Below are 17,057 nucleotides of genomic sequence, written 5' to 3' on the forward strand. Positions count from 1 at the left end.
AAACTAGTTTAATCCATGACTCTTGCAACTGTGCTATTAGGGTGTACTGAGCTGTCTTACAGTAGCTTGGCATCAGAACATGACTGTTCTAAGCTGTAAACTTAGAAATCAATGCAGAAACACTAAAACATCGTTTTGGAGCTTTTCAGGCCATAAGAAGACTAGTTTAAGCCACGGCACAACCAATATAAGCTGTAATGTTAGCAACAAATGCAGAAACACTAAAACATCGTATTTGAGCTTTTCAGGCAATAAGAAGACCAATTTAGGTCACGGCACAACCAATATAAGCTGTAATGTTAGAAATCAATGCAGAAACACTAAAACATCGTTTTGGAGCTTTTCAGGCCATAAGAAGACTAGTTTAAGCCACGGCACTTGCAACTGTGCTATTAGGGTGTACTGAGCTGTCTTACAGTAGCTTGGCATCAGAACATGACTGTTCTAAGCTGTAAACTTAGAAATCAATGCAGAAACACTAAAACATTGTATTTGAGCTTTTCAGGCATTAAGAAAACTAGTTTAAACCATGACTCTTGCAAATAAGCTTTTAGGGTGTATTGAGCTGTCTTACAGTAGCTTGGCATCAGAACATGACTGTTATAAGCTGTAAACTTAGAAATCAATGCAGAAACACTAAAACATCGTTTTGGAGCTTTTCAGGCCATAAGAAGACTAGTTTAAGCCACGGCACTTGCAACTGTGCTATTAGGGTGTACTGAGCTGTCTTACAGTACCTTGGCATCAGAACATGGCTATTATAAGCTGTTTTGTTAGAAATCACCGCAAAACACTAAAACATTGTATTTGAGCTTTTCAGGCATTAAGAAAACTAGTTTAAACCACGACTCTTGCAAGTAAGCGTTTAGGGTCTATTGAGCTGTCTTACAGTAGCTTGAAATCATAACATGGCTATTATAAGCTGTTTTGTTAGAAATCAATGCAGAAACACTTAAACATCGTTTTGGAGCTTGTCAGGCCATAAGAACACTAGTTTAAACAACGGCACAACCAGTATAAGCTGTAATGTTAGAAACCAATGCAGAAACACTAAAACATTGTATTTAAGCTTTTCAGGCCATAAGAAGACTATTTTAGGTCACAGCACATGCAACTGTGCTATTAGGGTGTACTGAGCTGTCTTACAGTAGCTTGGCATCAGAACATGACTGTTCTAAGCTGTAAACTTAGAAATCAATGCAGAAACAATAAAACATTGTATTTGAGCTTTTCAGGCATTAAGAAAACTAGTTTAAACCACGACTCTTGCAAGTAAGCGTTTAGGGTCTATTGAGCTGTCTTACAGTAGCTTGGCATCATAACATGGCTATTATAAGCTGTTTTGTTAGAAATCAATGCAGAAACACTTAAACATCGTTTTGGAGCTTGTCAGGCCATAAGAACACTAGTTTAAACAACGGCACAACCAGTATAAGCTGTAATGTTAGAAATCAATGCAGAAACACTGAAACATTGTATTTAAGCTTTTCAGGCCATAAGAAGACTATTTTAGGTCACAGCACATGCAACTGTGCTATTAGGGTGTACTGAGCTGTCTTACAGTAGCTTGGCATCAGAACATGACTGTTCTAAGCTGTAAACTTAGAAATCAATGCAGAAACACTAAAACATTGTATTTGAGCTTTTCAGGCATTAAGAAAACTAGTTTAAACCATGACTCTTGCAACTAAGCTTTTAGGGTGTATTGAGCTGTCTTACAGTAGCTTGGCATCAGAACATGACTGTTATAAGCTGTAATGTTAGAAACCAATGCAGAAACACTAAAACATTGTTTTAGAGCTTTTCAAGCCATAAGAACACTAGTTTAAACCACGGCACAACCAATATAAGCTGTAATGTTAGAAACCAATGCAGAAACACTAAAGCATCGTTTTGGAGCTTTTCAAGCCATAAGAACACTAGTTTAAACCACGGCACAACCAATATAAGCTGTAATGTTAGAAATCAATGAAGAAACACTAAAACATTGTATTTGAGCTTTTCAGGCATTAAGAAGACTATTTTAGGTCACAGCACTTGCAACTGTGCTATTAGGGTGTACTGAGCTGTCTTACAGTAGCTTGGCATCAGAACATGACTTTTCTAAGCTGTAAACTTAGAAATCAATGCATAAACACTAAAACATTGTATTTGAGCTTTTCAGGCATTAAGAAAACTAGTCTAAACCACGACTCTTGCAAATAAGCTTTTAGGGTCTATTTAGCTGTCTTACAGTAGCTTGGCACCAGAACATGGCTATTATAAGCTGTTTTGTTAGAAATCAATGCAGAAACACTTAAACATCGTTTTTGAGCTTGTCAGGCCATAAGAACACTAGTTTAAACCACGGCAAATCCAATATAAGCTGTAATGTTAGAAATCAATGCAGAAACACTTAAACATCGTTTTGGAGCTTTTCAAGCCATTAGAACACTAGTTTAAACCACGGCACAATCAATATAACCTGTAATGTTAGAAATCACTGCAGAAACACTAAAACATTGTATTTGAGCTTTTCAGGCATTAAGAAAACTAGTTTAATCCATGACTCTTGCAACTGTGCTATTAGGGTGTACTGAGCTGTCTTACAGTAGCTTGGCATCAGAACATGACTGTTCTAAGCTGTAAACTTAGAAATCAATGCAGAAACACTAAAACATTGTATTTGAGCTTTTCAGGCATTAAGAAAACTAGTTTAAACCATGACTCTTGCAACTAAGCTTTTAGGGTGTATTGAGCTGTCTTACAGTAGCTTGGCATCAGAACATGACTGTTATAAGCTGTAAACTTAGAAATCAATGCAGAAACACTAAAACATCGTTTTGGAGCTTTTCAGGCCATAAGAAGACTAGTTTAAGCCACGGCACTTGCAACTGTGCTATTAGGGTGTACTGAGCTGTCTTACAGTACCTTGGCATCAGAACATGGCTATTATAAGCTGTTTTGTTAGAAATCACCGCAAAACACTAAAACATTGTATTTGAGCTTTTCAGGCATTAAGAAAACTAGTTTAAACCACGACTCTTGCAAGTAAGCGTTTAGGGTCTATTGAGCTGTCTTACAGTAGCTTGAAATCATAACATGGCTATTATAAGCTGTTTTGTTAGAAATCAATGCAGAAACACTTAAACATCGTTTTGGAGCTTGTCAGGCCATAAGAACACTAGTTTAAACAACGGCACAACCAGTATAAGCTGTAATGTTAGAAATCAATGCAGAAACACTAAAACATTGTATTTAAGCTTTTCAGGCCATAAGAAGACTATTTTAGGTCACAGCACATGCAACTGTGCTATTAGGGTGTACTGAGCTGTCTTACAGTAGCTTGGCATCAGAACATGACTGTTCTAAGCTGTAAACTTAGAAATCAATGCAGAAACAATAAAACATTGTATTTGAGCTTTTCAGGCATTAAGAAAACTAGTTTAAACCACGACTCTTGCAAGTAAGCGTTTAGGGTCTATTGAGCTGTCTTACAGTAGCTTGGCATCATAACATGGCTATTATAAGCTGTTTTGTTAGAAATCAATGCAGAAACACTTAAACATCGTTTTGGAGCTTGTCAGGCCATAAGAACACTAGTTTAAACAACGGCACAACCAGTATAAGCTGTAATGTTAGAAATCAATGCAGAAACACTGAAACATTGTATTTAAGCTTTTCAGGCCATAAGAAGACTATTTTAGGTCACAGCACATGCAACTGTGCTATTAGGGTGTACTGAGCTGTCTTACAGTAGCTTGGCATCAGAACATGACTGTTCTAAGCTGTAAACTTAGAAATCAATGCAGAAACAATAAAACATTGTATTTGAGCTTTTCAGGCATTAAGAAAACTAGTTTAAACCATGACTCTTGCAACTAAGCTTTTAGGGTGTATTGAGCTGTCTTACAGTAGCTTGGCATCAGAACATGACTGTTATAAGCTGTAATGTTAGAAACCAATGCAGAAACACTAAAACATTGTTTTAGAGCTTTTCAAGCCATTAGAACACTAGTTTAAACCACGGCACAACCAATATAAGCTGTAATGTTAGAAATCAATGCAGAAACACTTAAACATCGTTTTGGAGCTTTTCAAGCCATAAGAACACTAGTTTAAACCACGGCACAACCAATATAAGCTGTAATGTTAGAAATCAATGCAGAAACACTAAAACATTGTATTTGAGCTTTTCAGGCCATAAGAAGACTATTTTAGGTCAGAGCACTTGCAACTGTGCTATTAGGGTGTACTGAGCTGTCTTACAGTAGCTTGGCATCAGAACATGACTTTTCTAAGCTGTAAACTTAGAAATCAATGCATAAACACTAAAACATTGTATTTGAGCTTTTCAGGCATTAAGAAAACTAGTCTAAACCACGACTCTTGCAAATAAGCTTTTAGGGTCTATTTAGCTGTCTTACAGTAGCTTGGCACCAGAACATGGCTATTATAAGCTGTTTTGTTAGAAATCAATGCAGAAACACTTAAACATCGTTTTTGAGCTTGTCAGGCCATAAGAACACTAGTTTAAACCACGGCAAATCCAATATAAGCTGTAATGTTAGAAATCAATGCAGAAACACTTAAACATCGTTTTGGAGCTTTTCAAGCCATTAGAACACTAGTTTAAACCACGGCACAATCAATATAACCTGTAATGTTAGAAATCACTGCAGAAACACTAAAACATTGTATTTGAGCTTTTCAGGCATTAAGAAAACTAGTTTAATCCATGACTCTTGCAACTGTGCTATTAGGGTGTACTGAGCTGTCTTACAGTAGCTTGGCATCATAACATGGCTATTATAAGCTGTTTTGTTAGAAATCAATGCAAAAACACTTAAACATCGTTTTGGAGCTTTTCAAGCCATTAGAACACCAGTTTAAACCACGGCACAACCAATATAAGCTGTAATGTTAGAAACCAATGCAGAAACACTAAAACATTGTATTTAAGCTTTTCAGGCCATAAGAAGACTATTTTAGGTCACAGCACTTGCAACTGTGCTATTAGGGTCTATTGAGCTGTCTTACAGTAGCTTGGCATCATAACATGGCTATTATAAGCTGTTTTGTTAGAAATCAATGCAGAAACACTTAAACATCGTTTTGGAGCTTTTCAAGCCATTAGAACACTAGTTTAAACCACGGCACAACCAATATAAGCTGTAATGTCAGAAATCAATGCAGAAACACTAAAACATTGTATTTGAGCTTTTCAGGTGATAAGAAGGCTATTTTAGGTCACGGCACAACCAATATAAGCTGTAATGTTAGAAACCAATGCAGAAACACTAAAACATTGTATTTAAGCTTTTCAGGCCATAAGAAGACTATTTTAGGTCACAGCACTTGCAACTGTGCTATTAGGGTGTACTGAGCTGTCTTACAGTAGCTTGGCATCAGAACATGGCTTTTATAAGCTGTAAACTTTGAAATCAACGCAAAAACACTAAAACATTGTATTTGAGCTTTTCAGGCATTAAGAAAACTAGTTTAAACCACGACTCTTCCAAATAAGCTTTTAGGGTCTATTGAGCTGTCTTACAGTAGCTTGGCATCAGAACATGGCTATTATAAGCTGTTTTGTTAGAAATCAATGCAGAAACACGTAAACATCGTTTTGGAGCTTGTCAGGCCATAAGAACACTAGTTAAAACAACGGCACAACCAATATAAGCTGTAATGTTAGAAATCAATGCAGAAACACTAAAACATTGTCTTTGAGCTTTTCAGGTGATAAGAAGACTATTTTAGGTCACGGCACAAACAATATAAGCTGTAATGTTAGAAACCAATGCAGAAACACTAAAACATTGTATTTAAGCTTTTCAGGCCATAAGAAGACTATTTTAGGTCACAGCACTTGCAACTGTGTTATTAGGATGTACTGAGCTGTCTTACAGTAGCTTGGCATCATAACATGGCTATTATAAGCTGTTTTTTATAGAAATCAATGCAGAAAAAATTAAACATCGTTTTGGAGGTTTTCAGGCCATAAGAACACTAGTTTGAACCACGGCACAACCAATATAAGCTGTAATGTTAGAAACCAATGCAGAAACACTAAAACATTGTATTTGAGCTTTTCAGGCATTAAGAAAACTAGTTTAAACCACGACTCTTGCAAATAAGCTTTTAGGGTCTATTGAGCTGTTTTACAGTAGCTTGGCATCAGAACATGGCTATTATAAGCTGTTTTGTTAGAAATCAATGCAGAAACACTTAAACATCGTTTTGGAGCTTTTCAAGCCATAAGAACACTAGTTTAAACCACGGCACAACCAATATAAGCTGTAATGTTAGAAATCAATGCAGAAACAGTAAAACATTGTATTTGAGCTTTTCAGGCTTTAAGAAAACTAGTTTAAACCACGACTCTTGCAAATAAGCTTTTAGGGTGTATTGAGCTGTCTTACAGTAGCTTGGCATCAGAACATGGCTATTATAAGCTGTTTTTTAGAAATCAATGCAGAAACACCAAAACATCGTTTTGGAGCTTTTCAGGCCATAAGAACACTAGTTTGAACCACGGCACAACCAATATAAGCTGTAATGTTAGAAATCAATGCAGAAACACTAAAACACCATTTCGGAGCAGTTCAGGGCAAAAGAAAACTACTTTGAGCCACAGGTAATGCAACTGTGCTTTCCTGATGCATTGTGATGTTTTACAGTAGCCAAGCATCAGAACATAACCAGTATAAGTTGCATTGTTACAGTTGTGCCGTTTTAGAGTAGCCTAGCATCACAACATAACCATTATAAGTTGCATTGTTACAGTTGTGCCGTTTTAGAGTAGCCTAGCATCAGAACATGACTATGTTCTAAGTTGCATTGCTACAGACCAATGCAGAAGTACTAAAACATCGTTTTGGAGTTGTTCAGGGTATAAGAGCACTACTCTGAGCCACGAGAAATGCAACTGTGCTTTTCTGATGTAATTTTTGTATTTTGATTTTGAATGAAGTAGCAGAAATCAAATGTATAATATAATAACTGATTATAGCTCAAGTATGAGTGGTATCAGTCACTTTGGCCAGGTGAAGAATGACTAGTGTGAACACGTAGGGAGTAGCCCTAGTTTTTAGACAGATGACACACACATACCTTGTTTCCATGTTGGCTGAGTGCTGGAGTTGAACCTTTGGGCACAGGTCCTAACACTTCCTCTCTGACTGTGCATGTAATAAAAGGTGGTGTCGTCACATTTAATAGCCTGAACCATAACATGACAGGTGAAATAATTAATAATTAATTATTAATTTACAGGTTTAAATATCTAACATGTCTGCATGGATATGGAAAGTCAGATATTTGCGACAGAGGTCATACCTGTGCCAAGGCCTCTAGCTGCTCTCTGCAGATCTAACCACACAAACTGCAGGACCATGCTGTAGAGTTTTATAAAGTAAAAATTTCTTTACAAACACTATTGTTTAAATAGTTTAGAGTCATTAGGTGTATATGACACATACCTTAGATCCGCCAGTTCCTCATGGAGAGACTTGTGATTGCAATATGTTTAAAACCTCCTGAGGCCACTGAGAATGTTGTCATAAAGGGAAACACACACATTTACATACACATTACTTACAAATGGTATGGAATTTGAGCCACCAGTTTCTGTACCAAACACATTAGCTCATGTAACACAAGAACAAGATATACATACACTTCAACATTTCCCTTTGGAGGGTGCTAAACCCTGCATGTTAAATATTATGACTGTTCCTTAATGCTGCTTTGTAAACTCCTACTGGAAAACATGTCTTAAAACATTCATCATCTGAGCAGGTAGGCTAGGGTGGAGACATTTAAAAAAAAAGTCTAGCCGACTATAAACTTTCTTCACCTAAAGTCTGAAACACAGCTTTTGTGACATCATCACTTGGACTTGGACTCACCTTTCTGACCAGAGATTCAGATATTAATGTCTGTGACAAGTTAGTAAATGTTCATGGTTCTACAAGCTGTAGAGCACTGAAGAAAATGTCACTTTGCTCCAATGTAAATGTAGTGCCCTTGGAGCAAAGTGACATTTCTTCATTGCACATGAGGTATAATAAAATATTTACATAAATTTGAGGTTGGACTCACTTCTGGGAGATACGGTAACTCTTTCAGGACACACTCCTGCTTTCTTCGGACAGATGTATCTGTTCAAAGAAGACAAATGGCTATTTGAACAGAGAGGAATTCAATTAAAAACAGGAACATGGCTAGTTTTGAATTTCCCCACTGTGGGGTGAATAAAGCTTATCTTCTCTTTCTTCCCCTTTTATTAGTCCTGGAATTATCATTACTGTGTGTGTGTGTGTGTGTGTGTGTGTGTGTGTGTGTGTGTGTGTGTGTGTGTGTGTGTGTGTGCGTGCGTGCGTGTTCAGGTCTTTCAGAGTGAGTGAGTGAGTCTTTCTGCTACTGCTGCTGTCATGTGCAGTCTGCCTGGTAGCGTAGTTGGTAACGGTTCGGCCTCGGAAGGCAAAGGTCTGCGGTTCGATCCCTGCCGGCGCGGTATCAGGTGTGACCATGAGCGAATCACTTTACACAAGTCTGGCAGCTCACTGCTCCCCGCGGGGATGGGTCAAATGCAGAGAACTAGCGGCCTGGTAGCTCAGTTGGTAGCGTGTCGACCTCGGAAGGCAAAAGTTCTGCGGTTCGATCCCCCGCCTCGGCATCAGGTGTGTCCCTGAGCAAGACACCTCGCGCTAGCTCCCCGAGCGCCGCTCATGTGGCAGCTCACTGCTCTCCCAAGGGGGATGGGTCAAATGGAGAGAACGAATTTCCCCACTGTGGGACTATTAAGGGTTAATTTCTTTCTTTCTTCTTCTTCTACTGCTGCTGTCATGCGCAGTCCTCACTACTGCTACAAAGCTCCCTAGAAAAATATTGATTAGCGTATTATCTTATCTTATTGGTATTAAGATAAGATAGGCCTTTATTCCTCCCACAATGGGGGAATTTCCACGTTGCAGCAGCAGTACAGTCATAAAACAAGAGCAGGATCAAAATTATGTACAATTTAAAGTAAAATACAGATGTATCATGTACACACATGCATACTCAAGAGGTGATGGATAATTCTACCATGGATTGTCTGAATAATGCACAGGATAAAAGATTGCCCAAACATTTAGATTTATAATAATGCCAGTTAGCTAACATAACTTTAAATTTATGGTTAAAGTAATACAGCATTGTTTGAAACCTAAACAAACCGTAATGGTAATCTTACCCGAATAAATTTAATCTCTTAAGGAGTTCAGACAAACAGTTAACACTATTGAAGAAGGTAGCAGGGGCCAGACATGCTAACTGCAGCATGTTCTGTTACCACACGTTTAGCTAACCAACAGCACGTGGTTAGAGGGAGTGATAGAGGGATGAAGGACAGAGCGGGCCCAGGGTTTTTTTATCGGTACTAACGCAACGGAGATCGGTTATAATCACTTTATTACTACGTGCTTATGCTTAGATTTAGCTTACCCTTAGCTAATATTGATGTGCTATGAAAAATACATACAGATACAAATTAGACTAATGATAAATGGCTATCTTCGCATTAAAGATTAGCGTTAGCGTTTTGGTCATCTTACCTGAATAAATGTAGTCTCTCCCGGAGTCCAGACAAACAGTTAATGCCACTGAAGAAGAGAAGAAAGGTTCCCGCAAACTGCAGCTAGTTCTGTTAACACATGCTTCCAGGTTCACGACTAGCTAACCGACAGCAGGTGGGTTACAGTGGTAGAGGGACGGAGAGAGAGAGAGAGAGAGAGAGAGAGACGGAGTTGCACACGCTTCTTTTTCAAACGGTAATAAATGTATAATCTTTAACAAATCTGTTTCTTAACAGTTCACTTGAAGACCTCGCTGTGCTTGCCTGTTTTTACTGTAGATGCAGCTACCAAAGTGGATGCTTAATCGGTCGGGGAAGCTGTGTTGGTGAGTTTTAGGCAACAGTTCTATTATCTACAGTTTTTGCGGTAGCAGAGGCCAGACATGCTAACTGCAGCTAAGCAACAGCACGTGGGTTACTGTGATAGAGGGATGATGGAGAGAGATAGACAAGTGAGTGTTTTTTAATCGGTACTAACGCCACGGATATCGGTTATAATCACTTTATTATTGATTTTGCTTATGCTTAGATTTAGCTAAGTCAAGATTTAGCCAAAGTGGATGCTTAATCGGTCGGGGAAGCTGTGTTGGTGAGTTTTACGCACCAGTTCTATTATCTACAATTTTTGTTGGGTAGATGTAATTTACTGTGCTTGCCATTGTGACAGTGTCACAGTGGAGGATGGAGATCTTCATCCAGGATTTCTGTGGAAACAGTGACAAGATACTGACTCCAGACCAGACAGTTGACCCACAGGAGCACCTGGAGAAATGCTGTCGCCTGTGCTTTTAGAGGCCCAAAAAGTAAGTCATCGCCTGAGTACTACTAGTGACACAAAGGAGTGATAAACAATGTAGACAATGTAGAGACACATTAACAAAATTCCTTCCCCCAACCGATCGAAGTAGATTTGTTGGGTGTAGTTGTGTAAGTTCTTAAACCTTACCTTGAAATAATAATTGAAGCAATAATAAGTTCACTATTTGCCTTAAATTTCAGTAGACATCACAACAACTTGTCTCTTACAAATAGACAGGTTTCCTGAGACAGAATGTGATAAGTGGTCGCAATTCTAATCCAGTCCTAATAAAAGCAGAGACATTTAATAACAACCGCTACAAGATTAACAGTCACATGCTTTATTTGCTGGTCCTATTAATGAGGCACAGTCAGTGTGAGAACCAGTAGCATTAGTATCAACTCCAGTGAACGATAGTAGGTGCTGTATTATTCTGTAACATTCTCAGCAGTAATGATTTCATGAACTTTATGATTTATTACACAATATTTCCCTTCTCTGGTCCTAAAAGGACCATCCATCAATAGCATACATGCACTTCAACTTTAGGTTCATTTTTTAAAGAGTTTTTCCTTAAGTACCACTTTCTAAGTACCACTACGACATCACACAGGTAGTGTGCACTTCCAGTATCTACTAGTTGTATGAATTTAATAATCTGTTAGTTCAGCCTTATTGTACAGAAACCTTTCACTCATTTTCAATACATCACATATTGTCTTGTGTCCGTGTCAGTAGTAGTCCTTCTCAGTATGCAGGTTATAGATTTACTGTGTCCATAGTCCCCCTCAAGTCCATTGTACAGTTCTTTTCTCCTCTTCGTAGCATCCTGTTATCTTCTGGGGTCTCTGTCACACTGATAATATAGGTGGTTGTGTGGTTATATATGTTCCAATATAATGTAAGTAAGAGAAGAAGAAAAAGCTGTTGGGTTGGATAATGGCTCCTCATTATCATTATTTTCTGGTTGGTTCCCTGCTGGGTCTGGAGGCGAATGAACCTGCTGCCATCGTTTGTTGCTCCCCTCTGAATGCCGGGACTCCCCGGGTGTTGGTGGTGGGGTCGGTGATGGGGATGGTGGTGCTATGGTTGAACCTGGACGATGGCCACTCCATGGTGCCGTCAAATGCGGAAGTTATGCTAGTAAAAGGATTGCCCCCCCCTACTTCAACGCTAGACCCTGCCTGTTTCATGGTGGTCAAAATATGTGTTTCCCCAGATGATGTGGCTTTGTGAAAAGGTGTTGCTAACATGTGTGATAGGCCTGATGTTTTAGTGTTTCTGCATTGGTTTGTGAAAATACAATTTATAATGGTCATGTTCTGATGCTAGGCTACTGTAAAACAGCTCAATACACCATAAAAGCACAGTTGCAAGTGCCGTGGCTTAAACTAGTCTTCTTATGGCCTGAAAAGCTCCAATACAATGTTTTAGTGTTTCTGCAGTGATTTCTAACATTACAGCTTATATTGGTTGTGCTGTGGTTTAAACTAGTGTTCTTATGGCTTGAAAAGCTCAAATACAATGTTTTAGTGTTTCTGCATTGGTTTCTAACATTACAGCTTATAACAGTCATGTTCTGATGCCAAGCTACTGTAAGACAGCCCAATACACCCTAAACGCTTAGTTGCATAAGTCATGGTTTAAACTAGTTTTCTTAATGCCTGAAAAGCTCAAATACAATGTTTTAGTGTTTCTGCATTGATTTCTAAGTTTACAGCTTAGAACAGTCATGTTCTGATGCCAAACTACTGTAAGACAGCTCAGTACAGCCTAATAGCACAGTTGCAAGTGCCGTGGCCTAAACTAGTCTTCTTATGGCCTGAAAAGCTCCAAAACGATGTTTTAGTGTTTCTGCTTTGATTTCTAAGATTACAGCTTATATTGGTTGTGCCGTGGTTTAAACCAGTGTTCTTATGGCTTGAAAAGCTCAAATACAATGTTTTAGTGTTTCTGCATTGGTTTCTAACATTACAGCTTATAACAGTCATGTTCTGATGCCAAGCTACTGTAAGACAGCTCAATACACCTTAAAAGCTTAGTTGCAAGAGTAATGGTTTAAACTAGTTTTCTTAATACCTGAAAAGCTCAAATACAATGTTTTAGTGTTTCTGCATTGTTGTCTAACATTACAGCTTAGAACAGTCATGTTCTGTTGCCAAGCTACTGTAAGAAAGCTCAATACACCTTAAAAGCTTAGTTGCAAAAGTCGTGGTTTAAACTAGTTTTCTTAATGCCTGAAAAGCTCAAATACAATGTTTTAGTGTTTCTGCAGTGATTTCTAACGTTACAGCTTCTATTGGATGTGCCGTGGTTTAAACTAGTGTTCTTATGGCTTGAAAAGCTCAAATACAATGTTTTAGTGTTTCTGCATTGATTTCTAAGTTTACAGCTTAGAACAGTCATGTTCTGATGCCAAGCTACTGTAAGACAGCTCAGTACACCCTAAAAGCACAGTTGCAAGAGTCATGGATTAAACTAGTTTTCTTAATGCCTGAAAAGCTCAAATACAATGTTTTAGTGTTTCTGCAGTGATTTCTAACATTACAGCTTATATTGGTTGTGCCGTGGTTTAAACTAGTGTTCTTATGGCTTGAAAAGCTCAAATACAATGTTTTAGTGTTTCTGCATTGGTTTCTAACATTACAGTCATGTTCTGATGCCAAGCTACTGTAAGACAGCCCAATACACCCTAAACGCTTAGTTGCATAAGTCATGGTTTAAACTAGTGTTCTTATGGCTTGAAAAGCTCAAATACAATGTTTTAGTGTTTCTGCATTGGTTTCTAACATTACAACTTATAACAGCCATGTTCTGATGCCAAGCTACTGTAAGAAAGCTCAATACACCTTAAAAGCTTAGTTGCAAGAGTCGTGGTTTAAACTAGTTTTCTTAATGCCTGAAAAGCTCAAATACAATGTTTTAGTGTTTCTGCATTGGTTTCTAACATTACAGCTTATATTGGTTGTGCCGTGGTTTAAACTAGTGTTCTTATGGCTTGAAAAGCTCCAAAACGATGTTTTAGTGTTTCTGCATTGGTTTCTAACATTACAGCTTAGAACAGTCATGTTCTGATGCCAAGCTACTGTAAGACAGCTCAGTACAGCCTAATAGCACAGTTGCAAGTGCCGTGGCTTAAACTAGTCTTCTTATTGCCTGAAAAGCTCCAAAACGATGTTTTAGTGTTTCTGCATTGATTTCTAAGTTTACAGCTTAGAACACTCATGTTCTGATGCCAAGCTACTCTAAGACAGCTCAGTACACCCTAATAGCACAGTTGCAAGTGCCGTGGCTTAAACTAGTCTTCTTAATGCCTGAAAAGCTCAAATACAATGTTTTAGTGTTTCTGCAGTGATTTCTAACATTAAAGCTTATATTGGTTGTGCCGTGGTTTTAAACTAGTGTTCTTATGGCTTGAAAAGCTCAAATACAATGTTTTAGTGTTTCTGCATTGATTTCTAACAAAACAGCTTATAATAGCCATGTTATGATGCCAAACTACTGTAAGACAGCTCAGTACCGCCTAATAGCACAGTTGCAAGTGCCGTGGCTTAAACTAGTCTTCTTAATGCCTGAAAAGCTCAAATACAATGTTTTAGTGTTTCTGCAGTGATTTCTAACATTAAAGCTTATATTGGTTGTGCCGTGGTTTAAACTAGTGTTCTTATGGCTTGAAAAGCTCCAAAACGATGTTTTAGTGTTTCTGCATTGGTTTCTAACATTACAGCTTAGAACAGTCATGTTCTGATGCCAAGTTACTGTAAGACAGCTCAGTACACCCTAAAAGCACAGTTGCAAGAGTCATGGATTAAACTAGTTTTCTTAATGCCTGAAAAGCTCAAATACAATGTTTTAGTGTTTCTGCAGTGATTTCTAACATTACAGCTTATATTGGTTGTGCCGTGGTTTAAACTAGTGTTCTTATGGCTTGAAAAGCTCAAATACAATGTTTTAGTGTTTCTGCATTGGTTTCTAACATTACAGCTTATAACAGTCATGTTCTGATGCCAAGCTACTGTAAGACAGCCCAATACACCTTAAAAGCTTGGTTGCAAGATTCATGGTTTAAACTAGTTTTCTTAATGCCTGAAAATCTCAAATACAATGTTTTAGTGTTTCTGCATTGATTTCTAAGTTTACAGCTTAGAACAGTCATGTTCTGATGCCAAGCTATTGTAAGACAGCTCAGTACACCCTAATAGCACAGTTGCAAGTGCCGTGGCTTAAACTAGTCTTCTTATGGCCTGAAAAGCTCAAATACAGTGTTTTAGTGTTTCTGCATTGATTTCTAAATTTACACCTTAGAACAGTCATGTTCTGATGCCAAGCTACTGTAAGACAGCTCAGTACACCCTAATAGCACAGTTGCAAGTGCCGTGGCTTAAACTAGTCTTCTTATGGCCTGAAAAGCTCCAAAACGATGTTTTAGTGTTTCTGCATTGATTTCTAACATTACAGCTTATATTGGTTGTGCCGTGGTTCAAACTAGTGTTCTTATGGCTTGAAAAGCTCAAATACAATGTTTTAGTGTTTCTGCATTGGTTTCTAACATTACAGCTTATAACAGTCATGTTCTGATGCCAAGCTACTGTAAGACAGCTCAATACACCTTAAAAGCTTAGTTGCAAGAGTAATGGTTTTAAACTAGTTTTCTTAATACCTGAAAAGCTCAAATACAATGTTTTAGTGTTTCTGCATTGTTGTCTAACATTACAGCTTAGAACAGTCATGTTCTGTTGCCAAGCTACTGTAAGAAAGCTCAATACACCTTAAAAGCTTAGTTGCAAAAGTCGTGGTTTAAACTAGTTTTCTTAATGCCTGAAAAGCTCAAATACAATGTTTTAGTGTTTCTGCAGTGATTTCTAACGTTACAGCTTCTATTGGATGTGCCGTGGTTTAAACTAGTGTTCTTATGGCTTGAAAAGCTCAAATACAATGTTTTAGTGTTTCTGCATTGATTTCTAAGTTTACAGCTTAGAACAGTCATGTTCTGATGCCAAGCTACTGTAAGACAGCTCAGTACACCCTAAAAGCACAGTTGCAAGAGTCATGGATTAAACTAGTTTTCTTAATGCCTGAAAAGCTCAAATACAATGTTTTAGTGTTTCTGCAGTGATTTCTAACATTACAGCTTATATTGGTTGTGCCGTGGTTTAAACTAGTGTTCTTATGGCTTGAAAAGCTCAAATACAATGTTTTAGTGTTTCTGCATTGGTTTCTAACATTACAGTCATGTTCTGATGCCAAGCTACTGTAAGACAGCCCAATACACCCTAAACGCTTAGTTGCATAAGTCATGGTTTAAACTAGTGTTCTTATGGCTTGAAAAGCTCAAATACAATGTTTTAGTGTTTCTGCATTGGTTTCTAACATTACAGCTTATAACAGTCATGTTCTGATGCCAAGCTACTGTAAGACAGCTCAATACACCTTAAAAGCTTAGTTGCAAGAGTAATGGTTTAAACTAGTTTTCTTAATACCTAAAAAGCTCAAATACAATGTTTTAGTGTTTCTGCATTGGTTTCTAACATTACAGCTTATATTGGTTGTGCCGTGGTTTAAACTAGTGTTCTTATGGCTTGAAAAGCTCCAAAACGATGTTTTAGTGTTTCTGCATTGGTTTCTAACATTACAGCTTAGAACAGTCATGTTCTGATGCCAAGCTACTGTAAGACAGCTCAGTACAGCCTAATAGCACAGTTGCAAGTGCCGTGGCTTAAACTAGTCTTCTTATTGCCTGAAAAGCTCCAAAACGATGTTTTAGTGTTTCTGCATTGATTTCTAAGTTTACAGCTTAGAACACTCATGTTCTGATGCCAAGCTACTCTAAGACAGCTCAGTACACCCTAATAGCACAGTTGCAAGTGCCGTGGCTTAAACTAGTCTTCTTAATGCCTGAAAAGCTCAAATACAATGTTTTAGTGTTTCTGCAGTGATTTCTAACATTAAAGCTTATATTGGTTGTGCCGTGGTTTAAACTAGTGTTCTTATGGCTTGAAAAGCTCAAATACAATGTTTTAGTGTTTCTGCATTGATTTCTAACAAAACAGCTTATAATAGCCATGTTATGATGCCAAACTACTGTAAGACAGCTCAGTACCGCCTAATAGCACAGTTGCAAGTGCCGTGGCTTAAACTAGTCTTCTTATGGCCTGAAAAGCTCAAATACAATGTTTTAGTGTTTCTGCAGTGATTTCTAACATTAAAGCTTATATTGGTTGTGCCGTGGTTTAAACTAGTCTTCTTATGGCCTTGAAAGCTCCAAAACGATGTTTTAGTGTTTCTGCATTGATTTCTAACATTAAAGCTTATAACAGTCATGTTCTGATGCCAAGCTACTGTAAGACAGCTCAGTACACCCTAAAAGCACAGTTGCAAGAGTCATGGATTAAACTAGTTTTCTTAATGCCTGAAAAGCTCAAATACAATGTTTTAGTGTTTCTGCAGTGATTTCTAACATTACAGCTTATATTGGTTGTGCCGTGGTTTAAACTAGTGTTCTTATGGCTTGAAAAGCTCAAATACAATGTTTTAGTGTTTCTGCATTGGTTTCTAACATTACAGCTTATAACAGTCATGTTCTGATGCCAAGCTACTGTAAGACAGCCCAATACACCTTAAAAGCTTGGTTGCAAGATTCATGGTTTAAACTAGTTT

The 17,057-nt window shown here is 37.9% G+C and overlaps 2 long non-coding RNA genes across 2 annotated transcripts; one reads left to right on the plus strand and one right to left on the minus strand.

Annotated features, from left to right (window-relative positions):
* Positions 1-6,697: 6,697 nt before the first annotated feature.
* On the minus strand, positions 6,698-9,721 carry LOC114865209 (uncharacterized). The gene is made up of 5 exons (XR_003787484.3): positions 9,582-9,721; positions 8,086-8,144; positions 7,464-7,529; positions 7,321-7,379; positions 6,698-7,204 (listed from the first exon to the last, which is right to left on the minus strand). It is a non-coding gene; the product is annotated as an uncharacterized LOC114865209 (long non-coding RNA).
* Positions 9,668-11,542, plus strand: LOC114865210 (uncharacterized). The gene is made up of 4 exons (XR_005898385.2): positions 9,668-9,797; positions 9,881-9,927; positions 10,131-10,190; positions 10,269-11,542. It is a non-coding gene; the product is annotated as an uncharacterized LOC114865210 (long non-coding RNA).
* Positions 11,543-17,057: the final 5,515 nt, after the last annotated feature.

This window comes from Betta splendens, chromosome 11 (assembly GCF_900634795.4).
Source record: "Betta splendens chromosome 11, fBetSpl5.4, whole genome shotgun sequence".
NCBI classification, from domain to species: Eukaryota; Metazoa; Chordata; class Actinopteri; order Anabantiformes; family Osphronemidae; genus Betta; species Betta splendens.